The sequence below is a fragment of the Lynx canadensis genome, chromosome D1 (genome assembly GCF_007474595.2).
Source record: "Lynx canadensis isolate LIC74 chromosome D1, mLynCan4.pri.v2, whole genome shotgun sequence".
NCBI lineage: Eukaryota > Metazoa > Chordata > Mammalia > Carnivora > Felidae > Lynx > Lynx canadensis.
Window position 1 is genome coordinate 16,904,910 of NC_044312.2, and position 27,085 is coordinate 16,931,994.

The window sequence follows — 27,085 nt, forward strand, 5'->3', positions numbered from 1 at the left end:
GGTAATTGGCATCAGCGGATGATGGCTGTGCCTTCAGCCGAGGAACCCAAAGCGAAGGTGGCAGTAGTGACAGCATGGGAGTAGGGCCCCTGGCCAGTCTGCAAGAGAACATACAGGGTGGGCAAGAAAGAATCCTTTGTTGTCTTACGCTACCAAGACTTCGGCTTTTTTCTTGCTGCAGCGTGGCTAGCTTATCTCAGCAGATACAGCTGATTCTTGCCACAAAGAAAACTTTTCCATTTTGATGAGGTTAAAATGATCAATTCTTTATTTTAAGACTGCTGGGTTTGTAGATCTCCCCCACTTCGGGAGTATTATTTCAAACATTCTCCCATGCCTTGTTGCAAATCCATGATTTCTCTCCCAATTTGAAATGCCGTCAGGCAGATCTGATTGTTGTTGTTTCAGAGTTGAAGAAGCAAAGCCTGGGGTAGCAGCTGAACCAGCCACCGTAGCCGACGTTAGATTATGTCTGGCTGCTACTAAGAGACTTGCTTGCCTGTAGATACTTACCCCAATTAGGAGCGTGTTCTTTCACACCAAAGTCCAGAGTTGGGTATTCTGGGGCTGCCAAGAGCAGTACCAGGGGACATCAGGGACTCAGGCTTCATATGTACTTCTTCTGCTTTACTCTCCTTAACGTGTGACTTTCTTAGACTTCATGGTCTAAGATGTCTGCAGGAGCTCCAGCCATCAAGTCTGAATTCCAGGCAGGGAGTAGAAGGAAGAGAGTGGGGCAGAGGGCCCTGGACCAATTGTTCATCTCCCTTTTGAGGAACTTTCTTGGAAGTCTCACCGAAGGATTTTTGCTTATTATCTCATTGCTCAGAACTTCGTGAGAGGGTCATGACTTGATTCAAAGGGGCAGGAAATGTTTTACTATGTATATTTTCAAGTAGTGTTTGACTAAGTAACTGCTGGGCGGTTTGGGTGTTGGCGTGACTGAATGATGCAGGCTACCACTGAGATGTGGTGATAAAGCTCTCTGACAGCTTCGGGGCTTTCGAGGCAGGACCTGCTCCTAAAAAAGAGCTCCCTTTGTCGTGAATCCTGACAGAAGGCACCATAGCGTGCCCTCCTTGCTTCTTTGCCATTCCCAGGCCATCTGCAGCTTTTGGGGACTCCCGGGATGTGGCTGCACCTGTGTATGGGAGGGGAGCCCTAGGAGGGAGCTGGCCTCCGCTCTGGGAGTCAGAGCTCTGGTGGTCTTTGTCCCATCCAGCCCCAACTGGCCCCGATTGGCTGTGGCTTCACCTGCTCTGAGCCCATTTCTTGCCCTGTACACCTGGGTGACGAGAACCACCTCCCAGGGCTGCTGTGATAACAGAATGGAATCACGTCTAGCAAGGCCTTTGGGTTTGCCGCTGTTGACCTTGGGACGAGAACAGAAGGCTGCCTGAGAGTCCCCACTGCCCCCAGCCCGCCCACAGAGCAGGGGCGGCCGGTGTCGTCAGAGAAAGGCCTGGAGGACAAGGGTGTGCTGCTCACCTGTTCACCTGCTCCCACACTTCCTACTGCTTCCTGACCTTCCTTTGAGATTTCTTCACCAGCTCCACAAAACTGGAGTCACTCACTTCCTATCAGATCCAGCTTCCTTCCCCACTCCAGCCCTGCTCCGGCCTCTCCCGGACAATGGCCCGTCCCCAAACTCATCTTTAATGCCTTTATTTGCTTCCTGCTGCCCTCAGTTACCATCTCTAAACATCCCTCTCTTCTGACCCTTTCCTTCTCCCCACCTCTACCCTCTCCCTGAACTGAGTCCCCTCAGCCTCCTGCTATTAGTTCGTCAGTTAGGAGAGGCTAGACTCACACCCTGGTTGCTAAAGACCCTCCTCTAAGTGGCCTAATTAGTGTATACACATTTGGGGGTGCCTGGGCGGCTCGGTTGGTTAAGCGTACCACCCCCTACTTGCGCTATCTCAAAATAAATGAATTAATTAAAAAAAAAAATCTGCATGGCTCTCTAGGACAGCTGTCCCCAGTGATCCTAGCAGACCTGGTGAAGGTGCCATCTCAACACGTGCCACACTTGTCACAAAACACGCAGGGAGACGAGGGGATCTGGTCTTCCATGCTTCCGCCAGGAGGGACACTAGAGCAAGGCGCGTGGCTCCCGCGGGTGGCTGGGAAACGTGGGGGAGCACACGTCTGCGGTCAAGTCTCTGCTTCCAGCAGTAACACGTGCAGTCACCCCCTCTGCCAAAAGCCTGTAGGAGCCTCCTACCAGTTCATGTCCAAGTTCCTGCCAGACCCTCCATGATTCGGCCCCACATGATGCTCCCCAGCCTCATCACCCGCCCCTCCCCAGTGTGAACTCCGTGCTCCAGGCATATCGCGCGAAGTCCTCCCTCCACAGCCTCTGCTCACCCGCTCCCCTTGCTTATCAATCTTCCCCCCAGTCTTTCCTGAGTTCTTCAGGGCCCAAGTCAAGGTCAATCTCTTCTGTGAAAAAGCCTCCTTTTGGCTCAGCCCCTCGTGCTTTCCCTCCTGGGAGCTCTTCCACGGCTTATTTCGAAGCTCTCACTCAGCCCCGAGCATATGTTCCTTCTGTAGCCTGTGTAGATTGTAACCCCTGGAGGTCAAGGGCTGTTTTCATCCTCTTTGCCTTCTCAGTGACCTACTCAGTAGGGCTCCCAGTGATTTTAATTTGAGAACGGTTATTAAACACCTATGAAATGCCAGACACCAAGCTCGGCAAGGAGGAGGAGAAGAACAAGGAAACATGATCCCGGAAGGAAAGAAGCTAGCATTTTTATGTGCCTGCTCTGTAACATTTAATGATGAAGAGAGAGAGAGGGAGAGAGAGAGAGCTCTAGTGTCTGCTTGGGGTCGAATCCTGCCTCTGGTTAAATGAGCTACAGGACCTCGGGCGAGTTACTTAACTTCTTTAGCCTGAAATTTCTCACTTCAAGGATAATACTGATCATTATCTAGGTATTGGCTTCTTAGGACTGCTTTGTAACAAATTACTGCAAACCGGCTGGCAGGAGACAACAGAAGTGTATTCTCTCTACGGCTCTGGAGCCCTGCAGTCTGAAACCAGGGTGTTGGCAAGGCCATGCTCTCTCTGAAGGCTCTAGGAAAGAATTACTCTCTTCCTTCTTCCTAGTTTGGTGGCTCCCAGCTTGTAGGTGCGGCATTCCAATCTCTGCCCCTGCCTTTGTATGACATTCTCTCTCTCTCTCTCTCTGTATGTCTTCTCCTTTTTAAATAAAGACATCAGCTGTTGGATTTAGGGCTCACCCTGATCCAGTATGACCTCATCTTAACTAATTACATCTGCAAAACCCTACTTCCTAATTAGGTCATAGGGTTGACATATATTTTGGGAGGGGACACTTATTCAACCCACTACACCTACCTCGTAAGATTGTTGTGGGGATTAAATAAGGTGGTTCTTGTAAATCATTTGGCACAATGTCTGGCATACAGTAAAAACTCTTTGAATGTTAGTCATTTTAGAACAGTATCCATTTTTTTATTTAAAAAAATTTGTTTAATGTTTATTTATTTTTGAGAGAGAGACAGAGCACGAGCAGGAGAGGGGCAGAGAGAGAGGGAGACACTGAATCCGAAGCAGGCTCCAGGCTCTGAGCTGTCAGCATGGAGCCCGAGGCTGGGGCTCGAACTCACGAACCATGAGATCATGGCTTGAGCTAAAGTCAGACGCTCGACCGACCGACTGAGCCACCCAGGTGCCCCTAGAGCAGTACATTAATCAGGGTTATTTTATTAGCAAGTATCAGAAACCCAGTTCAGTCCTGGCGTGGCTGGATCTGGGTGCTTAAATGAGGCTCTTAGGAATTTTCCCCTGTTCATTTTTCAGCTGTCTGTGTCACCTTTATTTTGGGGCACTCTCTCCCAGGGAGGTCACAGAGACGTCACTCAGCAGGTCCAGGGCTCCATTTGACCAGCGGATCATCCTCAGTGGAAAAGCAACACTTCTTTCTCAGTAGCTCCAGCCAAAATCTCAGGGCTGCCTTCCATGGAGCTAGTCTGGACCATGAGTCCATCCTGGAAACAATCTCTGTGGCCAGGGAGATGAATATCTGTCTGAACAGGGGTGGGGAGGGTGGGGAAGGGGGTGGAGGATTAGCCATAGCGGAACCACTGGGACAGCAGGTGAGGGAGGGGGGTGGTTTCCAAAAGGAAAATCACAGTGCCGGGAGGTCAGATACCGAGCAGGCAGAAACACAGGGCACCTACTACAGATCATGGCAATGCTGTGTGCCAGCTCCTAGCCCAGTGCCTGGGACAGTGCGGGGAATGCTTACTGGATGACTGCGTGAATGATGCTAGAAGGAACATGCTAGTCGCCAAGTCAGTTGCTCATGTTTTTTTCACTACTTCCTACAACAGCATGCAAAGGAGGTTTTATTTCCAGTTTGCAGACGTAGAAACTGAGGCTTAGTGAGTTTAAGTGATCCGTCCAAGATTTCCTAGTCACCTTCCCACGATTTACTACCTCAGAAGCTCAAATGCCCCCTTTTCCTTTGTCTAGTCACTTCTTCCAGTTTACTGCCCTTTGTTAAAATGGTATAAAAGCCCCTGGACGTAACCACCTCTTTGGGTTTTCACTTCTTTTCTGTGAAGCTCCACGAATGTAAAAATATCAACATCAATAACATTTATATGCCTTTTCTTCTGTTAATCTGCATTGCATTAGTTTAATTTGCAGACCTCAGGTACTGAACTCAAAGGGTAGAGGAAAAGTCACTCATTTCCTACAATGATGTTTAGGTGGCTTCTAGTTTTCAGGTATTGGGAATAAAGCCACTCTGAGCATTCTTATGCATGCCCTTTGGTGGGCATAAGCCAAGGCGCTCATTTCTGTTAGCTACACACTTAGGAGTGGAATCTTTGGGTCATCTGGATATCTTCTATCAAGCATTTGTTGTTCTCTGTCTCCTTCCTCTCAGAGTCCCTCAGACTGTGCAGAACCCTTGCCTGTCTAGACCTTGCTAAGCCTGGAGGCAGAGGGTTGAACAAAATGACCTCCTGAGGCCCCTCAGCATTTCTCAGAAGGATTTAGCCATAGGTCTCAGGCCCCAGTTCCCGCCAGAGCCACTGTTTGCTCATGAAAACGTTTCATGTGATTAGCCAAGTAATGACATCTTAAAACTGTAAAGCTAATATATTACGTAATAAAACACAGGAGCAAATCTCTTTGACACATACTGGTGATTTACTCTGCCAGCCATAAAGATAATTACATTTCAGGTTGATATATAAAAGGCGGCAGGCAGAGCTTATGTAGAATTAGCCTAGCTGTGTTTCGGACCTCTCCATCCACACGGACCTGTTCATCATTCCTCCCGCAACTGGCCAGCAAACACTGACTCAGCTGGGCCTGCCGGTCACTGGTCACCACTGCCACTGGCAGGACCTGTTGGTGGCATTGAAGGAATAGGTGGAAAGGCTCAGGTTTGGGGTATGAGGCATTCATTCCTATAGACAGCTCTGTAACATTGCAGGAAACCACAGCCTGGGATTCAGGGCACCTGGTCTCTGAGCCTGCAATGCCACCTCCAGCCTTAAGCAAGTCACCACCCCTCCTGGAATCAAAATATGCCCTGGGGCTATGCTCCTCCACCTCCGTGGCCTGTTACCCAGGACTCTGAGCTTTTAGGACCAGTTTTCCAAAGCAGAAGTCAAGTCTCTCATTGACAGGAGCTTCCAAGGACAAAGAAACAAGGCATTTATACCTGGGGCTCTCCTGGTGTCACTGACTTCCAGGATTCCCTTCTCCCAAGTTCCCTGCTGCCCCAAACCAGGAGGCAAGGCCCCAGAGGGACACCAGGGAGAAAGGAATCTGGAAGGACACTCAGGCAGAAGTATCCAAACTCCCCATTTGGAAACAGGAGATTGAGGAAGAGAGAGAATGTGTGGCCATCTGTATTCACAGAGAAAATCAGTGTCAGAGCTGAGACTAGAAGCCGGGACAAAAAGCATAGGGCCACAAATGGGGAGATTTTGTTACCCTTCCAGGTGAGGAAGCCTGCAATCCCATTCGGTATCTGCTCCTTTTACCTTGGCACAAACCTGGATTACAGAGGGAACTCAGCCCCAGGCTGCTTTGCTCTTGCTTTCCCATCCTTTGTCTGTTGCTCTGGTCGGTGGTAGCTTGTCCAGGGGAAGGTCAGGCTGCATGCAGGGGAATGGACAGAATGATCTCCAGAGAGCCTGGTGGCTGATCCTCAGACTTGGGGAAAGGGGCGACCTGGGAGAAGTGTGGGTGACTACGGTTGGAGTAGCCATCCTGGTGAGCCTTCGGGAACTGGACGCCAGGACTCTTGGGGTCTCCTGCCCTCCACCTTCTTCTCTTGATCTACTGAGGCCCTCACCTTTGGTTTTCCACTAGAAAATGGCTTCATTTTATCAAACCTAGGCAGAGCGCCTCCTCCTGGTCTGGTGAGGACCTCAGAGTTCGGGAAGCAACACTGCAAATGTGTGATTCATCAACACACACACACCCACACACACACACACACACCCACCCACCCACCCACCCACCCACCACAAAAAAGCCGTTTCCAAGGGGTTGGGGCCGAATCCTGTGAGCTCCCAGCCCCTCTTCCTCGGCTTAAACGCAGGCATGGCAGGTCTGGGGCACAGTTAGACTGGTTGGGGGGGGGGGGGGGGGGCTGGGAGAGCGGAGGAAGCCTGTTAGCAGAGGCCCAAAAGAACCAACAGAGGCCCTTCCGTGTTCTGGAATGTGCAAACTCAGACAAACACACTGCACATCCCTCAGCTTGCAGCCCCAACCCCCTGCCGAGTCATTGAGACAGACAATGGGCGTTGGGAGGGGTCTTCCGAGCCCCTCTACGGCCGCGGGGGTCTCTAGAAACCCCCATGCCCCTCCTCCCGCCTGCTGTCGCTCCCCTCCCCCCCACTCCCCTGCAGACAAGTCTCCTGCAAATCCGTCTCGTCTCGGGGCCGGGAGTCCGGGAGGCAGTTTCGCGGGCTGCGGAGCGCGGGAGCGCGGGCTCTTTGAGTGACAACGGGGCGGGGGGACCGCGGGGCGTCCATTTGTTCTCCTCCGCGGAGGAGGCAGATAAACAGCGCCGCTAACGACCGCGGCTCCACGTCCGCGGGCTTCGGGGAGCCGTCCCAGCGGGGAGCCCGGGAGAAGATGAATCGCGTTGAATGACACAGGACATGGCAGATTGGATGTTTAATTTGGGTATCTCTTTAGAACACCCCCACACCCACCTCCTCGGCTCCCACTTAGCATCCTGCCGGCGAGAAAGCCCTGCTCCTCACAAATTGCCTTGTCAGGCGCCGGGAAAAATCCCAACGTGACTGATGTCTAGGTGGGCCCCTCCAAGTGCGGGGAAAGGGACCGGCACGACTGCAGAATGTTCCTTCCTACGAAGACCGGGCGTTGGGCCAGGGCCAGAGATTGGAGTCAGACATGGGGAAGGACCGCCAGCCAGCGGGGAGGGCCACCGGTGGAGGTGGGGAGCGGGGAGGAACAAACCGGTGGGGGTTTGTTCAGGGGTCTGCTGGAGGCAGCAGGAGGGCCAGGCGACCCTCCCAGCGGAGGACCTGCGGGGGCGGGGATGGGGGTGGGAAGGAGGCCTGTACTCGGTCCTCCAGGGCGCGGTGCCGGGCCCGGGGCGGCGGCGGGGTGCAGAGGCGGGCGCAGCCTCCCTCAGCCAGCCGGGCTTCCCCAGAAGACTTCTCCGGAGCTGTCTGATCACAACCTGTCAGTCCCGCTTCCCTTCCAGCCTCACCTGCCTCCAGATCTTTCCAAACAAGGAAGGGAGCTACAAACATGGCAATCACCTTCCCCGGCAGAGGCAGACAGCTGCCAGGGCACAGCTAGGGCTGGAGCCCGGCCCAGCCTGGGAGGGGGAGCCGCGGGGGAGGCCGAAGCGTGTTGTGGCAGTCCTCCGTGCCTGTCTAGAGCTCAAGCCGAAGCCCCTCCCACCCCCAGTGCACAGATGGTGAGGGTGGCCGTGGGCACCCCTGAGCAGCCCTGAGCCAGGCCAGGGATCGGTATGTGAGAGGCCACCTGCTCAGGCAGCAATTCTGGAAAGACCCCTAGGGGCAGGGGTGAGGAGTGAGAGTAGGACTAGGATATGGGCGTTTCTGGAACACTTGGGTCACCTGAGTGAGTCCCCTTGGCCTTGGCCTCTTCAGTTGTGACGCACAGCGGCTGGGGGTCTCCTCCATCCAGCCTGGTCATTCTGTGGTTCTGGAGATCCCTTAGGAGGAACCGGGGCGGCATGTAGCCCCCGAAGAAACCACACTTGCTAGGCTGTGGAGTGGCCCTGTCCTCTCTTCATGGCCCCCACAGGCTCTGTGGGATGAAGAGGCCCCAGTAGGACAGACTCCCCAGGCCTGAGTGATCTGGGACTTCTCAGTGTCCCGGGAAGGCTGGAACTAAGAGGACGACCGAGGGGCATTTGGATGCCCCCCACCTTCCTTCCAGATTCCCCAGAACTGCCTGCCTCTCTTATTCCCTTGCGCTGTCTCTCTGAGGCTGCATAACTCCCTCTGAGCTCTTGAAAGCCTGGGGACAAACAGAAGGGGGGGTGTTCTCAACACGAATGTGGATTATTTGCCTCCAGTGAAGGCGCAGCGTGGATAATTTATCGGTGCAGATCGAGACGGGTTCTCCATCTGGTCTCACTGAGATTCCTCTCAAGTCAGACAACATCTTTACCACTCCTCCACCAAGTCCGCCTTCCCAGCTTTCTCCCCTACAGTGGTGAATGTCTACCCCCCGCCCCCAGCCCCAGCCCCACCATGCCACTCAGGGAACAGGGCCGTCAAGGTGGGGAGAAACCTGAGAGCTGAGGGGCAGGCGGGGACTCTGAGGGAGAAGGGCCACCTGAAATATCCCTTTGGCCTAAAACATGATGGAGGTGGGGGAAACTATGGTGATCGTGTGGAAGTTAGGGCGGCAAAGCGTGTCACCAGCTCATTGTGACACATCACAAGAAAGCTGTTGGGGCCGGCATGCTGAGGTGATCCCCAACCGGCTGTGTCAGAGCTCAGCCTCCTATGCCACACCGGTTCCCGGCCCTCTGCAGGGGCCTAATACCCTCATGTTCTCTGCTCCCTCTCAATGTTTTTAGCAAAGTGTCTCCAGGCGCCGTTTTCCACCTGTATTAGAAGATAAGTTACCAGGTGACGTCGTATGTAAATTCCTGGGTGATCTTTTCTGAAGGTTTTGTCACCAAGTTAAATAAGACTGTTAAAAACCGAACCCTGCCCTTTGTTCCCTGGTCACATCAGACCAGTACTGATGACACTTGGGGTCTCCTGAAAGGAGCAGTCAGGAAGCACTTCCTCTGCCATCGGATGAAGTGACCCTGCTGAGACGCTGGCCGTAGAACAAGCCTGAAAGAAGGCAGGTGGCTCAAGTGGCCTTTCTCTTTTCCACCTTATGCTCCAGGTTGGTGGAGGGAGTCCCCTCCTGGTCCTCTTCTGAATCAGCCTGCTGGTGGCCTGTCTTGGTTGGGGCGACTTGGGAGAGCAGATTGCACAGGCAGAGCCGAGGGCAAGAGCGAGGGCGTTGCTGCAGCCCAATGTCAGTAGCTGCCCCCTGCCGGTCCCAATGCCATCCCTCTGCTGGTTAGTGGCTGCACATGTTTTCTGGCTGCTCGCTCTCTCCTGGCATCTCCACCCTGAGCTGTGCTTGGCGGAGGCACATAAATGGGCTTGTGGGTTGGAGTGGCTCGTCAGGAGCCGCAGGAGAGGCCGGGGACGGACTGAAGGATGCTGCGCCTTTTCCTCTGCCCAGCCCCTCTGTCCTCAGGTGAGTCACGCATGATGGAACAGAAACCCAAGGATGTGCAGCTGGAAGACCCAAGTCTTCCTTGGGTAACTGTCCTCTAAGTTCATTTAGCCTCAGTTTCTTCATCTATAAAGAGGCGGGTTGGCGAGACAAACACTGAGCTGGAGGATCAAGGGAGCTTTGGCACAGGAAAGGACTTGGGAGTTCGCAGAACGATGTGCAGATGAGAGTTACCATTTCGGTTCCCGCTCCTTTGTAGCAGGAAGGGAGAGCCTGGCCAGGTCACTTCAGTTCATAGTGTGTGTGGCTCATCAGGCCACCCCCCCCCCCCCGCCCCAGACAGGTGCATGGTTCACGGTAAGAGGGGAAACAACAACCACCACCCCAAACTGGGGGTGTGATGCTTAGCCACATGGGTCCCTCTCCATCCAACAGGAGACTCTAGGACCTAAACGAGGTGAGGACCCTCTGAGCACTCATGGAAACTTTCATGGGATCCTGCAGAAGGGACGGAGGCTGGAGGAGGGGATGGTCTCCTCCAAGGACAAGTTAATACAAACCAGGCCGATCTATGCCAACCAATGCTGTTGAACATCCCCCCGGTGCCCGTTCCTGGCTGGATATTTTATAGGACCTACAAAAACTCTGAAGGGTTTTGCAGACCAGTTGAGATTGTAAGGTAACCCTTCAAACCGGGAAATAATAGGCAACAGTGTGGGGCTGCTTATACCCACAACTGTAGAATGAAGGAAGTGTTCACCCCCCATGCTCTCCTGGCAACAGTGGCCCTGTTCCTGTTTCCTTGGGGGAAATGGAGTCTTCCTCGGCTGGGCAGGGAGCTTGAGAGGCTGGGAGAGGGGGACGTGGGGTGCCAGGCATCATGCAGGCCCATCCTCTACCTTTCAACACCAATTCTCTGACACCAGCTGGGTGTCCTACAATTCAAATCAATTCTGACACCAGCTACCCAGAGTTAGCGTGGTGACCCCACAGGTCACAGGGCTTGGTCCCATGAGACTGTCCCCACTTCAGATGCCAGGTGCAAGTCTTGGGTCCCTGAGCCACCCACACTTCTTCCTGGCCAGCTATAAATTCTGGAGCCCCGCACCGACCCCCACCCCTTTCAGGTTCAGCAATTTTCTAGAATGACTCAGAAGTCACTGACAGTGGTATACTTATGATTATCGTTTTATTGTAAAATACACAGATGAATTGCTAGATGAACAGGAATATAGGACCAGGTGTGGAAAGGGCCAGACACCAAGAGCTTCTGCCCTGATGGGGTCAAGGTGCATCTCCCTCCCGGTACATCTACTTTGATACGTTCACCAACCAGGCAGTCAGTTCTCAGCCTCGTTGTTCAGAGTTTTAATGGAGGTTTCATTTCATAGGCATGATGGGTTAAATCACTGGCCATCTGACTGAATGCCATCTCCAGCCCCTCTCTCCTCCCTGGAGATCAGGGTTTAAAGTTTCAACTCCCTGATCACTTGCGCTTGGTTTTCTTGAAGGCCAGCCCAGCCCTCATTCAGAAACTATCTAGTTCCCCACCATGAGTCACATCATTAACATAGACTCAGGTGTAGTTGAAAGAAGCATGAAAGGGACGAGTTATGAATAACAAAAGATACTCCTATGGTTCAGGAAATTCCAAGGGGTTTTGAAGCTCTGTGCCGGGGATGTAGGACAAAGACTGAATCTATTATTATTTTTTTTTTTTTTCCAGATTGGAACACAACCTTCCTACTCACAGAAGGGTCCAGAGCCTGGTTGTAATGGGGAGAATCCAGAGGGTGGGGGAGGGGCTGGTGGCTTCCCAGGAGGAGCAGCTGAGAGAACTGGGGGTGGGTGGTTGAGCAAGGAGAGTATGTGGAACCCAGGGGCAGAGGTCATCTTTAGTTAACTAGAGGTCTGTCCTGTGGAAGAGGAAGCTCTGAAGAATGGAATTTGGACCGTGAGTGGGAGTAATAGGGAGCCATGTTTCAGCGACAGCTTCTTGGCAACAGGTGGGCTGTCTTGGGAGGTAGTGAGCTCACAGCACTGGAGATGTTTTAACTAAGCTGAATGCCAAGTTCCACGTGAGCAGGGACTCAGGTTTGATCTCGGCTGTATGCCTGGGACCTGGAGATTATCTGGCAAAGAGTAAATATTTGGTAAATATTTGTTTGTTGAATGCCCATTTGTCAAGGTCCCAGAAGTTAGATTAAATGGCAAGAAGGCACAGGCCCAGTCATAAATCTTTAGAAGCTTCTACCCTATCCAGCCATTTTGCTGTTTGCTGTTTGGTTTTTTTGTTTTTTTTGTTTTGTTTTGTCTTGTTTTGTTTGTTTGTTTTTGAGGCCAAAAAGACAAAAGCAAAAAACCAGAAAACTAACCAACCAGCCAAACAAACAAACAAACAAAAAAGGGAACCTCTTAAGCTCACAGTTAGTGGGGAGACAGGTATTTATATCTAGAAAGAAGTTCAATAAAGAACAAAGCAGTTTCGGGGCGCCTGGGTGACTCGGTTAAGCGTCTGACTTCAGCTCAAGTCATAACCTCACGGTTTGTGAGTTCCAGCCCCACGTTGGGCTCTGTGCTGACAGCTCAGAGCCTGGAGCCTGTCTTCGGATCCTGTGTCTCCCTTCCTCTCTCTCTGCCCCTCCCCTGCTTGTACTCTTTCTCTCTCTCTCAAAAATAAACACATACTAAAAAAAAAAAAAAAAGAACAAAGCAGTTCCAGTTAAAGATGACAAGTTGAAACAATCCATTGGTTTCTACACTCCTCAAACCCCATGAAAATGTCAGTAAAGGGATTTTATTAAGAAGCATGAGGCCGTACGTTCAGAGGTGAGAGGCAGATGGAAACTTCTAGGTAAATATAGTGAACTGAACACACACAATTAATTTTGCTCTTCTTGAAAATCCTACTGAAGTGACCATAAAAGGTTTTTTTTGAAAAGCCGGAAACCCACAAAGATGGAGACAATGGGTGTGGCCAAAGAGCAAAAGAAGTTTGGAAACTAGAAAAGCAATGAAGGAGGGGATTTAGCAAACTGGAAACTGCTGAGGCGGGGAGGTGGATCTAAAAATCCCTCTGCCCCCCAATCCCTCCACAGTCTCTGGTGTCTCTGGAGGTAGGGCAAGCGGGGGAGCTAAGTAAGGAGGCCTGGCTGAAAATGGAGAACTTTGATCTCTGGGTCCCCCCCCCCCCCCCGCCAAATCTGTGCAGGTGGATAGTTGCTTCTTCCCCATGTCAGCAGAAAACTGAGGTTTGTTCCCAGAAATGGTAAAATAGAGGATCTCTGGATGGGGATACCAGGTTGAGGACGGATACCATGCTGAAAAAGTTGGGGTGGCCAGGTGTGAAATGAGCTCGTCTACACAGGACGCTGAGAATTCCTCATCCCTCTTCCTTGAATGCTGGTGGCCAGGCCTTTACTCTCTGGAGACTGGAGACAGGAGGCCGGGAGGTTTTCTCTGGAGAGTCTGATCACTCAAGAGGGAAGGCTTAAAGGTACAGACATCAGAGGTTCCCCAGTGAAACAGCCAATCACCCTACATGAATCTCACTGTCAGCAAGTCCCTCCCATTCACCTAGAAAGAGCTTCCATTCAGCAGTTGGTACTCTACTGTTCCATAGTTGCTGACAATCCAGGATTGCGATTTATATGAGGAAAGTCACCAACATGACAGATAGGGGCCAAGACAAACAGAAAGAAACTACTCAGCAGAAAGAAGTATATGCAAGAAGAGGAAGACATCAGAAAAGTTGTCATGAGTACCCTTCGTGAGATCCATGAAGAGAATTATAGGAAATAAGAAATGGATGCTATAAAAAAAGAACAAAAAAAGAGCTCTTGTAAATCAAAAATATGATCGCAGAAATGAAAAAGTTCACAGAAGCAGAAGAGGATAAAGTCTAAAAAACATCTCCCAGAAAATAGAACAAAGAAGACAAAGAGACGGAAAATAGGAAAGGCAAGAAACTTGAAGGGGCGGCTGCTGGCTCAGTCTGTAGAGCTTGTGACTCTTGATCCCAGGGTTTTGGGTTTGGGCCCCACTCTGGGTGTAGGGATTACTTAAAAATAAAATCTTAAAAAAGAAAATGGAAGGAGCAATTCAAGAGGTTCTCTACATGAATCAAAGGGTTTCTGGTTAAAGAAAACCGAAGGAAGGAAGTTGGAAACTAACTGGAGCCGCTCTAGGTCTGGAGGATTCTAGTTTCCCTACTGAAAAGCCCCACCGAGGGTCCGATGGTGGAAAAACGGCCACTACCAAAGCACAATGGAGTGAAATTTCAGGACCCTGGGAACAGACTCTACAAGCTTCCCACAAAGGGTCAGACCTCAGAATGGCATCTTTATAGTCAAGATCATGTACCTGTAGATCTAACAAATTACAATATAAATAAATAGGGTGGGGAGGGTGAGAAGTGTGCGTGTGTGTGTGTGTGTGTGTGTGTGTGAGAGAGAGAGAGAGAGAGAGAGAGAGAGACAGACAGACAGACAGGAAGGAGGAGAGCCCGAACCTCATTCTACATAGTAGAAAGTCAATACATAATGCCAAAAATGGAAAAAACCAAAGAAGTAGCAATGTAAGCACATTTTAAAGAGAGATGGAGGTAAATATCCCAAGAATCAGCTAAAAGCAGTGAAAGTCATCGCCTCGAGGGAGTGGTGCCTCGCCTGGGGTGTTTGTGTGTGTGGCGGGGGAGTAGGGGACTGCTGTTGTGTTTTGTGTTGTTTTTCATATCAACCCCGGTAGAATTCTGTAACTCCTTAAATTATGTGCATTATAACATTGATAAAATAAAACCGTAAAACTAAAAAAAAAAAAATTGGGTGCATACATTTTGTTACATTATTATACGTTTTTGGATGTCTGTAATCTTTCATAATAAAAATGTTTCAAAGGGAAAAAAACCCAGGCCAGGGATTTCTGTGGGTTGGAGCTGCCAGACAAGCCTACCGGAGGGGCTTCCTTAAGCTGAGTGCTGAGCTTGGAGAAGAGTTCCATAGGGTTGGAGGGGGAAGCAGGAGGACTTTTGGGGAGGAGGGATGGCCAGAGTAAAGGCTCCGGGACGTTCTGATGTAGGTGTATGTAGTACACTGTTTGCTCTGATTGGGTGAAATGCCCAGCTTACCTGTCCTTTGCTCACAGGTGGAAAATAAGGTGGATTGTTGGGGAGACTGAAAACCAAGCAGAGGGACGTGGACTTTACTTGGGGGCAGGAGGTGGATTAGAGTGCCTGGGTTTTGCTTTTGGTGTGCCTGAAGAAGGTGAACTGTCCCCGCTGAGAGCAGGACAAAGCCATAGGAGAGGCTGGAGGCAGGGAACCAGCCATTGCATTTGCAGAAAAGCAATGATAGGCTCCAGTGGAAGGAGAGGAAGGAAAAAAGAAGGGTTGAAAGTTGAAGGAAAAGAAGGTGGTGGTGGCTGGAGGGAAGGGAGGGAGGAGGGACCCTGAGGGGAAGACTCAGAGTGAGCGGATGGGATCCAGTTCTAGACGAGATGCCCCAGGTGATGGCACAAAGCCCACGGTGACAACTGACATGTTTCTGGGGCTTTGCACTCAAAGTACATCCTCAGACTTGGTCTCATTCAGCGTTGCCAGATGGGGAATGAAGGCATCATTCTCCCCATCTCACCAGTGGGGAAACTGAGGCTCCCTAGAGGTTAAATGACTTATTTCATGGGCTCATAATCAAAATGCTCATCTTTTGCCCCCAAATTCCATAGCTTTCCCCAACCTGCCCTGGTAGGTGATAGAAGTAGCAATTGCCTCTGAGGGAGGCTTGTGGAGGCACAGGCATGAGGGGGTCCAGGGGGCTGAGTGCCCTCGGAGGGGATGCAGGAGAGGCAGAGGAGAAGTCTGGCCAGGCTACAAGAGAAAGAAGTGGTTGTGTAAATGGGAGAGGAAGCTTGGGCTTCAGGATGATGTTAGCGACGAAACCCTAGGCAAATGAGGTGTCTTGGGCTCCTGCCCTGTGCTAGGAGGCTGCGCTCAGGCCCTCACTTGGTCCTGTGTGAAGTAGGGGAGGCACACGGGAGGAAACTGAAATGACACACTTTCCAAGGTCATTTCATCAGTGCGCGGTGGAGCGGGGATTTGAATCCAACCAAGCATCTGACTCCGAGACTCGGAAGCTCTCCTCTGCCATGTGTCCAAGGCCTCATGCCTTCCAGCCCCCGGGGGGTACAGGACAGGAGCGGGAGGGGTTATTATTATTATTATTATTATTACAACATCTTTTTAGCGTTAGATTTCTTTTTTGCCATTTACCCAAAGTAGTGGTAATCGTATGAATAAGGAAACCGTTCTTGAAAGACAGTAGGACTTCCCGGTCCCCTCTTCCCTCCGCCCATTTGTGCACTCAGCCTAGTGAGGACAGGAACAGGATTGCCTGGGGCCCCCAGATTAGGGGACTTAAAAGCTGAAGACCCTGGGCGGGTTTCAGAAAGGATATAAATCCTTGGAATGGTGTGCAAAGGTTTGTGTGTCCGCACATTTTTCTCCGTGGGGACAGCCATCCCTCAGAAGCTAATCGGCTGCTGATAACTGCCTCGCAGCCTGGCCTGCTGTGGGGGTTGGGGGCTGCCTGCGTCGTGAGAGGGGAGTGTGTGGGAGAGAATTCATCAAAGCGTGCGCACGCATACACGCATGTTTGTGAGTTTCATTGTGTGAGTCTGTGTGCAGGCCTTGTTTGTGATTATGAATCGTGTGCCTGCGAACAGATAGTGGTGTAGGTGGTACCTATAAATCAGTGTGCGTGTGTGTGTGCAAGTGTGTGTGTTCGTGTGTGCATGCGAGTCTGTATGCTGACGGTTTGTGATTGTGAGTCCTGTGTAAGAGAGCAGATTTGTATAAACGTGTGTACATTATGTGAATTTGTCATGGGTGGAGGTGTGAGGGTGTGTGTGGTTGTGTGTGTGTGTGTGTGTGTGTGTGTGTGTGTGTGTAGTGGTACCTGGGAATGAATGAGTACATGGGTGCAGGCCTGCATGTGCTGGGAAGGAGGGACATCCGAGGTCCGTGCCATTTTCCGTCCCAGCCCCCAAACCCTCTGGTCCTGCTCTCATCTGGGTCTAGAACAGCAAGTTAGAGAGAACATCCTCTCAGCTGCCTGTCACCTGCCCGGGGAACAGTGACAAGAAAATGTGCTTGTTTATATCCAAATACCTTAATAACCATCAATTTCACATGTGTCAGGGGGAGGGGTGGGGACAGGCAGCATTCAACTTGAAGGACACACGGATATTAAGCTCAGCTCGCAAGTTAATTTGCGAGCCCACAAGCCAGCAGGTGCTGGAGCCAGACTCCTAGGCTGCCCAGAGATCCAAGCACCGTCTCCTTTTTTCACTCCTCTCTCCCTTACATGCCTTTGAGCAGAGCCTTGGAATAACATTAATTTATCCAACGCGTGCATGCCATAAGTTACTTTTTTAATTATTATGATCAAAATATTGCTTAAAATTGACGCCAGCTGCATGTGTTTCTGTCGGAGATCATAATTGCAATTGTAAATTGGGGAGCAGCTCAGAGCCGGGAGCTTCCCTGAGTAACGGCCCCGATACCATTATAGAGAGGTGGATAAAAATAAACCCGCAGATCGCACGGCAAAAATACGCCAGTGCGAGTTAAAAGGATAATTAGTAGAGCAGAAAGGGAAGACGCCAGGCTCCCCCGCTCTGAGGCTCCGGGGCTGGGACTGGGTACTGTGTGGGGGTGGTGAAGAGTGGGGTCTGCTGGGGGAGGGTGGCGGTGGGGGACTGGGATCTGGGGGGAGGGAGGGGTTGGAGGAGGGAGAGGCAGACAGGTGGGGTTCCCTCTCTGGACCCCAGTTTCTCCTTGTGTAAACTGGAGATGATGAAAACACTCATAGCGGTTCAAACCAGATGATGCATGTGAAAGATTTCCAGAATCCACAAATTCCATATCTCAGTAAAGAGATCGTTACTGATATGGAAAGAGACACTGGGTGTTTTTTTCTTCTGGGCCAGGAGTTGGTTAGGCTGCATTTATTTATTTATTTATTTATTTATTTATTTAGAGAGAAGGCACAAGTGATCGAGGGGCAGAGAGAGAGAGAGGGAGAGAGAATCCCATGAGGGGCAGAGAGAGAGAGAGAGAGAATGAGAAGCGGGGCTCACCCAAAGCAGGGTTTACGTTTCCCCAAAGTGGGACTCGAGCTCACCCGATGTGGGACTTGAACTCCCGAACTGTGAGATCTGTGACCTGGGCTGAAGTCAGATGCTGAACCACCTAGCCACCCAGGTGCCCCTAAGGCTGCCTTTAAAAGGAGCCTGCAGGTCTGGGACCAGAAGGCTACCTGAGAGCATAATGCTTAGGAACACAAGCCTTGGAATTCTTCTATTCGCTCGTTCGTTTGGCGGTATTTATTGTGTTCCGGACGCATTGTAGACACTCGGTGGTCCTACAGCAGTGAGCAGCATAGAGAGCCCTGCCCTTGGGGAGCTCACGTGCTAGTTGAGAGCCAATAAACAATGAACATAATAAGCAAACGGTGGGATTTTATAGAAGTAAGTTCCATGGCAAATTAGAAAGAGATACATTTTAGTTGTATGACTTGGACCCAGCACTACCCAACCTTTTTGACATCGTGGCATGTGCCATTGTCACCAGAGGAGTACTGGAAAGAACAATAGGTAGCATTTATGTATCACCTACCATGTGCCACACACCCTTGTGTGCATATCAAGCTATTCAGTCCTCAGAAGGAACCCGTGAGGCAAGGAGGAAACGGTGGTATTTTAAGGCTTGGGGGGTGTCCCCACCGAGCCGCCTGCCATCTTGTGGCTGTGCCACCCTACGTCCTCACTCCTGTGCCGTATTTGCTCCATGTCTCTCTGAGCGTGAATTTCCATAGCTGAGAAAGTGCCCAGCATGCAAACGTTGACAGAATGCCTGTGAAAAGTACTTAGCACAGAGCTCCGCTCATAGTCAGCGTTCAAGATGCTGGCTTTTGTTACTAACCAGGAAGCCTTGACGGGGGAGTTTCCAGAAGCTGGTTGGGAGCAGAGAGAGGGGGGTTCCCACCCATTAACCGTTAACCAGGCAGTCACTGGGGACACATGGCTGTAAGAGACAATTTCGAGGGGGAAGAGTCTTTCCCTGGGCTGTTCTCAAATGAAGACCAGATCAGGCCGAAGTGAGGGGAGACTTTATTCGAAAACACAATTGCAGTAGCAGGAGGGGACCTCAGCGTCGCAAGGGTCAGACAGAAAGGACTTTTTTTTCGTAGTAAAGGAAAGTAAAGGCTAGAAGAACCAGATGGGGGATGGGCCAAGCAGGTGGTCTGAATTCTGAATGGGAAGGTTCTTCTCCGGGGTCAGCTGATGCCTGGGAGAGGTTGTTAAGGAGGGGTTTTTCCCAAGCTCTGATGCTGACTCAGGCTGTGGGTGGGTCAAAGTCTAGGGGAGAGTGGCCTAACTGAAGTTTGGTCAGGTCAGGTGAACAGGCATTTTGTCCCTATTGGCCAGTGGGGACAAACGGTTTGGCTTCTCATTTATTACTGTTTTTTAAAGTTTATTGATTTATTCTGAGACAGTGAACGCTGGCAGGGCAGAGCCAGACGTGGGGCTTGAGCCCACAAAACCGTGAGATCATGACCCGAGCCGAAACCAAGAGTCGGACGCTCAACCCACTGAGACGCCCACGCGCGTATCCTTTGCGAGACGTTAAGTTTGCAGGGTCTGTGTCTCGTGTTGTCTTAGGTAAACAAGGGGACATCTTTGCATCTAAGTCATATGGGAAAGTGCGGTTTTCCGCAGTGAGCCTTTTCCTGGAACAAGAAAGGGTGGGGGATTTCTGTAAAATTGCGGTTTTCCAAGAACACAGAACTCATGTAAGACACTGTCCCTGACCACTGCAGGCTAGAGTGAGAGATGAAGAGAGGAGTTTGGTTGGTTGGTTGGTTCCTGATTCCCCTGGTCCCCACATTGGAAGGGGCCCCAGGTGGGGGACGCTTTGGGGGGCTAGTCCTCCCTGGTAAGATCGAGACCCTGGTGCCTCTGGGCAGTTCACAGCCTGCTGGGCCTCCCCACCCTCCCCACCTCTGGCCCAGGTAGACAACAGCAGGGGCTGGGAACTCAGGGGTCTGGGCCACCTCTGAACCACCCTCCCTGTTTGCTACAGGAGCTTCCCTGAGTAACAGGAAGAGGAGGGGCTCTGTCCCTCTGAGTCTGAGCAGAAGGTGAAGGTGACCACCCAGGTCCCACCAAGTCAAGTTTACAGCCAGCTGCATGCCTTTTCCCTCCCAAATCCTTTCCCAGCAGCTGCCCCGAGTGCTGTGAGTCTGCCCTGCACTTGTCTGTGGTTGCAGGGGGGCAGTGAAGCCGACCTGGCACCCAGAGGGCAGATTGAGGGGCACTCCTTTGTCTGCAGCCCCCTGCACCAGGCCGGCTGTTCTCCCCACCCTCCTCACGCACTTCTTACTGTGCGGGCTGTGGGCTGTTTCAGGGCCACATGGATGCCTCCCTTTCAGGGAGAGGGCAGGAGAGGAGCCTCACCCCTGCTCTTTCTCCAGGCTCTGCTCTCCAGCCTGAGCTGGCCCAGTCTCAGCTGCAGCTGCCTCCACCTTCCAGGCCACCGCCACCGCCTGTCTTCCTGTCTCTCCCGGTGACTCCCTAATGACTATAATCAGGGTATGCGCTGAGAGGCAGGGGGGAGGGACGGCGAGTGGAGAGTGCTTCCCAGCCACCCAGTCCATTAGTGGGGCAGCGGCCTGTCACTGCACCGGAGGCAGAGGACCGGGGAGGGGTTAGGCAGGAGCCCCTGTCTCCCTCACCCCTTCTTCCCTCTCCTCTCCAGGCCTGCTCAGAGCTCTGCTCTAATTATAAATGGTTTGACAACTTTAGGCTGGGCCCTGTAATTAAAAATAAAGAGGAAGACAGGCAGCATTGTCTCCTAACGACGCCTTTAATTGGTGGAGTTAATTTTAACGGGGTGCCTTGGAGGAGGGAATTCCAGAATGGGGGGTCTTGCTGATATCTCCTGTACCGCTCACCCAGCCCGCTTACCCATCGGTCTCCCCATCAGATGGGAGCTCCGCGGGGCAGGGGCTCTGTCTTTCTTTATTCGTTTTTATCCCTGGTGCCTGGCACCCAGTAAGCACTTAACAGATATTTGTCGAATGAACAAAGAGTGAACGGCCTGCTGTGAGGCACACAAGGATCATGAGCTTCTAAGGGTGGTGTGTGTGTGTGTGTGGTGTGTGTGTGTGTGTGTGTGTGTGTGTGTGTGTGTGTTTCTCCCTTCTCTGCCCAGAATTCTCACTCTTAGAATCATGCCTTTGGGCTAAGATGTTCTCCTAGTCAGGGATGGTGACTTACAAGTAACAGAAAGAAAGCCTCTCAGACCAGCTCAAGTGACAGGGGAGATATTGAAAGGGCAAGGAGGGGGCTCTCATGGGTCCCCCAGGGCAGAAAGGGAGCTGTGATTGGAACAGCTGAAACCAGGGGAATCAGGACCCCGGCCTGTCTCCATCTCCTGAGGCCTCCCCACCAGCCAAACTCCTCCCTGCCCCCCAGGGTTCTCCGATCTGCTTGGGGATTAGCCCCTAAGAGGGAGAGGACAGCATTTCTCTTTCAACTTCAGCTCAGGCTTGAGTTAAGTCTTTCCTTTGGTTCTCTAAACATGGCCCAAGACAGGTGGCTATTTTCAAATTTCACTGCATTTTTTAAAAGACAGAGGGTAGGAATAGAAAATAGAAATAGCAGAATCTGTTTCCCAAAGGGCAGGTTCTGAATGCTAGGCATCCTGCTAGAAGTTACGGGCTCGCTTTTCTAAATTCCAAACCACATGATAAGCTCACTCTAGCCTCCTGAGAGCCAGGACTGTTTTGCCTGCCATCCCCCAGGTGAGGTCCCCGCAAGGTGCTTTAGGTGGAAGTCACAGAAGCAACACTGTCCCCATCTTTGGGGGAAGCCTTTGGAACAGAGCACGCCTCAGAGTAGGCGCCCAGTACATATATATGCCATCCAATTTCCCACCAAGTAGAATAGTTTAGCAGGCTTAGTTTCTCCTAGGAGGAACAAAAAAGTCCCCCCAAAGACCAACCTTTCCATAAATCAAGTCTAATCCTTCTGTCATCCCCCATCCCCCAAGCCTCATCCCTAAATCCTGCCTGCATAATGGTTTTGAAATATGAAGCCCACGTGTTCGATGCAGGGTGGCCTGCACCCACTCAGTCAATGGCACCCATGCCTCTGGGGAGGGCAGCTGCAGCCTAGAACAAAGAAGTCAATTGAGTTGCTGAATGGATTTTTCGACCTGAGGCAGACACAGATACAATAGTCTGTGAGCAAAGTGGTTCTGATTGGCAAGATCTGGAGCTTAAGAGAGAAACAGTTTGGCTTTAAATTCCAAGAAGGCTTAGCTGATCCCTGAATTTTTAAAATGTAACCATAGAGTGTTTAGGGAGGTAGCAGATGCTTATGTACTGACTGAGCTAACCTTTCTCCACGTGCAAACATCTATAAGGACTCAACTTTTATTCTCATGCAGTGCTCCTGACATTAGACTGAGGATTCAATGAGTGATGGTCGTTAACATTGTGCTTACATTGTAGCTTCGTCTGAGCTGGGCACTGGGCTAAGTGTTTGATAGATCTCATTTATTACACTCAGCAACCTTGTAAGGGGTATTATGACTGTCCGCAGGTTACAGATAAGCTCCTGTGAATTGCCTACTACTACGCCCTATAATAATGCCTCTCTGTCTCTCTTTAAATCAATCTTGTGACTTTTCACTGCTGCTTCTCTAGTCCTTTTGTGTGCTCTTCTCTAAGGGATTATCTATTGACATTTTGTTGGCTTGGGGAGACCCAACCTCCCTCCTCCCCCTCCGGAGGCTTCCAGGGAGAGGCGATCCTCCCCTCTTCCCTGCTATGACTAAGCCTGTGCGCACTTTGATTTTTTTTTTTTTTTGTAGTACTTTAGATGCAAGACTTTACTATAATTATTTGTGTGTGTTCGTCCTTCTTATTGTTCGCTCCACGAGTAGTGTGGTTCCCTCTGTTTCTGGCCTCTGGCAAACGCTTGGCACAGAGTAGTGATCTAGGATCCACTGCGAACTGAATGTGTGGATGAAAAAAAACACTGTTCACCACAGGGCGAGCACTTGAATGTAGTTGCTCTACTACACGGGAAGGCACTCCTTCCGAGGAAGCTGGGGAGCCACGGGAGTTAAGTGTTGCGCCTCGACGCAGGTCACGATCTCACAGTTCGTGGGTTCGAGCCCCGCATCGGGCTCTGTGCTGACAGCTCAGAGCCTGGAGCCTGCTCAAGTGCAGCTTGTCTCTGTTCTGCGATGACTGTGGTCACAGGTGGAAAACCCAAGGGCTCAGGGCTGGAGTTATGTCAGGACTCCTCTGGCGTGAGGACCAGCTTCCGGGGTGGTGCATACACATGGCTGCCAAGTTGATGCTGGCTGTTGACGGCTGTCCACAGGGGGTCCTCTTGGGGATGGTTGGGTATCCTCATGGCATGGTGGTGGTCTTTGTCCAGAGTGAGCAGTTGAGGGGGACAAAGAGAGAGGGAGACAGACAGACAGATGTATCCTCTTATAATCTAGCCTTGAAAGTTACACAGCACCGTCAGCCCCATTCTGTTAGTTAAAAGTAAGTCACTAAGTTTGGTCCACATTTTGAGGACATGAAAAAAAAATTTTTTTAATGTTTATTTATTTAAAAAAACTAAGAGACAGAGAGAGAGCATGAGCAGGGGAGGGGCAGAGAGAAAGGGAGACACAGAATCTGAAGCAGGCTCCAGGCTCTGAGCTGTCAGCACAGGGCCTGACGCGGGGCTCGAACTCACGGAGTGTGAGATCATGACGTGAGCTGAAGTCGGACGCTCAACCGACTGAGCCACCTGGGCGCCCCATTATTTATTTACTTTTTGAAAGAGAAAGCAAACAAGCCAGGGAGTGGCAGAGAGAGAGAGAGAGAGAGAGAGAGAGAGAGAGAGAGAGAGAGAATCCCAAGCAGGCTCCACGCTGTAAGCACAGAGCCCGACGCGGGGCTCTAACCTACGCACTGTGAGATCATGACCTGAGCCGAAACTAAGAGTTGGGTGTTTAACCGACTGAGCCACGCTGGCGCCCCTGAGGACATTATTTAAAACCACCACAAAAATGAAGTTAGTGATAAAGTCATGTTTCTGCACACTTCAGTTGTGACTGTGTATGTTTAGACGTGTTACATCCATCCTGTATGCTTCTTGATCTGACCTTTTCCGTCCGCTTCCTTTGTGTGGGCCGCCATCACCCCTCACCGAGACCCTGTTACAGCCTCGCAACTGTCAGGATTTTTCTGCCTCCAGTCTGTTTTCCACTCCGGGCCAGAGCACATTCCTTCCAAAATGCCGACAAACCCCATCGCTCTCCAGCTCAAAACTAGTCGGTGGCGTCCTTTTTGTTTTTATTGACATACAATTCACGTATCATGAAACTCACCATTTTAAAGTATACAACTCGGTGGGTTTTTGTATTGTCACCGAATTGTGCAGCTATCAGCAGAATCAATCTTAGGACACGTTCCTCGCCCCCGAAAGAGACCGGGTTCCCATTTGAAGCCATCTTTTTAGTCCCTGTTCCTCGGCCACCACTAGTCAACTTTCTGTCTCTGTGGATTTGCCTACTCTGGGCGTTTCATCTGAATGTAATCCCATAATATATGGCCTTTTATGTGAATTCTTTCTCTCTGCATATTTTCAAGGCTCATCTGTAGCATAGTATGTATCAATACTTCATTCCTTTTTACGGCTAAATAAAATAAAATGGCTGTTTTGTGGCTAAAGCATATTTGGTTTATCTCTTCATCAATTTAGGGACACTTGGATTGTTTCCATTCGTTGACCATTATGAATAATGCTGTATGAATATTAGTGTACAAGGTATATATAGACATATATTTTCAGCTTGCGTAGGCGGGTATTTTGGATTAAAGTTGCTGAGTCATATGGGAACCCCGCCATCCTAGTGGGTGTCGTGACTGTCTCATTGTGTGTGCGTGTGTGTCTTTTAAGTTTGGTTTTATTTATTTATTTATTTATTTTTAAAGTTTATTTATTCTGGGAGAGACCTTGCAAGCGGGGCAGGGGCAGAGAGAGACAGGGGGACAGAGGATCCGAAGCGGGCTCAGTGCCGACAGCAGTGAGCCCGACACAGGGCTTGAACCCATGAACTGTGAGATCATGGCCTGAGCTGAGGTTGGATGCTCAACCGACTGAGCCACCCAGGTGCCCCTGGGTTTATTTTCGAGGGAGAGATAGAGAGCAAGTGGGGGCGGGGCAGGGAGAGAGGGAGACAGAATCCCAAGCAGGCTCTCTGCTCTCAGCACAGAGCCCGGCGCGGGCCTGGAGCTCACAAACTGTGAGATCACGACCTGAGCCGAAACCATCTATTTGTGGGGGTTCAAGTGCATCTATTGTGTATACCAGAGCCTTACCAATGGCTTCTTTTTACTCACAGAATGCATTCCAGTCCCCTTCATCTGGCCTACAAGGCCCTTGCTGATCTAACCTGGTTTCTTTTATGTGGTTCCATCTCCTTCCACTTCCTTCCTTTCTTTCACGGCTAACCTTTTTTTTTTTTTTTTAATGTTTATTTTTGAGAGAGAGAGAGAGCATGAGCAGGTAAGGGCAGAGAGAGGGAGACAGAGGATGCAAAGTGCCCTCCAGGCTGACAGCAGAGAGCCAATGTGGGGCTTGAACTCACGAATGCGAGATTGTGACCTGAGCCGAAGTTGGTCGCTTAACTGACTGAGCCACCCAGGTGCCCACTGCTAACCTTTTGGTCACTTGCTCGTCCAAGAAATGTTCTCTATCACAACTAGCTTTTTGCAGAGACTGTTCCCTCTGCCAGGACACTATTCCCCCTTCTTGCCTGGTTAACATCTACTCATCCTCTACTTAAGGTCCCTCCCTGAGGGCTAAAAAGATGGTGATTGCAGGCAGGTTCGGTGGCTGAGTGTTAGTACAGGTTCCAGCCTCTGAGGGGATTCTAGTGATGTGCTGATGATAACGAGGTCTAAGGCTCTAACAAGAAAGCTCTTTGTTTCTAGGGTTGCAGTAGCAAAGTACCAAAAACTAGGTGGCTTACAACTTCTGGAGGCCAGAAGTCTGAAATCAAGGTGACAGTAGGGTCATGCTCTCTCTGAGGTGCTAGAGAAGAATTGGTTTCATGACACTCTCCTAGCTTCCAGTGGTTTCTGGCAATCGGTGGTGTTCCTTGGCTTATAGACTCGTCATTCCTATCTTAGTCTTCGCATTCTGTCCCGTGTGTCTCTATTTCCTGATTTCCTTCTTCAAAGGACATCGGTCATACTGGATTTAGGGTCTACCTAATCCAGTGTGAGTTCATCTTAACATGATTACAACTGCAATCATGTTTATTTTCAAATAAAGTTCACGTTCACAGGTTCTGGGTAGACACGAATTCTGGGGGGACAATATTCAATTCACTACATTCCACCTTGTAGTCTCCCCAAATTCTTACCTGTCTCATATGAAAAAGACATTCACCCTATCTCACCATTCTCAAAAGTCTTAACCATTCTATCATGAACTCTAAAATCTCCTCTAAATATTATCAACTCAAGGGGCACCTGGGTGGCTCAGTCACTTAAGCGTCCGACTTCGGCTCAGGTCACGATCTCGCGGTCCGTGAGTTCGAGCCCTGCATCGGGCTCTGTGCTAATGGCTCAGAGCCTGAAGCCTGCTTCGGATTCTGTGTCTCCATCTCTCGCCCTGTCCCTCCACCACTCATGCCCTCTCTCTCTCTCTCAAAATAAATAAATAAACATTAAAAAAATAGTGTAAATATTATCAACTCAAAAAAGTTCCATATCTCATCAAGTAAGTCATTTACATTGAGCATGGATGGGGCTCTGTGCATGAGCCTTCCTGGGGCCGAATTGCCCTCCATCTGTGGACATGTGAGACTAGAACGCAAGTTATCTGTGTCCGAAGTTTCTCCACAGGTCCTTCCTAGATAATCACACCTCTATTCCCGACATCTGGTGAGATGGGTAATTAAATCCATAGGTCACATGCCTAAACTCTTTAGCAAAAGTTGTTCAGTCATACCCTTGGCCCTATCTATGGAGCACAGTATTTAAATTTTTTTTTTCCAACGTTTATTTATTTTTGGGGCAGAGAGAGACAGAGCATGAACGGGGGAGGGGCAGAGAGAGAGGGAGACACAGAATCGGAAACAGGCTCCAGGCTCTGAGCCATCAGCCCAGAGCCCGACGCGGGGCTCGAACTCACGGACCGCGAGATCGTGACCTGGCTGAAGTCGGACGCTTAACCGACGGCGCCACCCAGGCGCCCCTG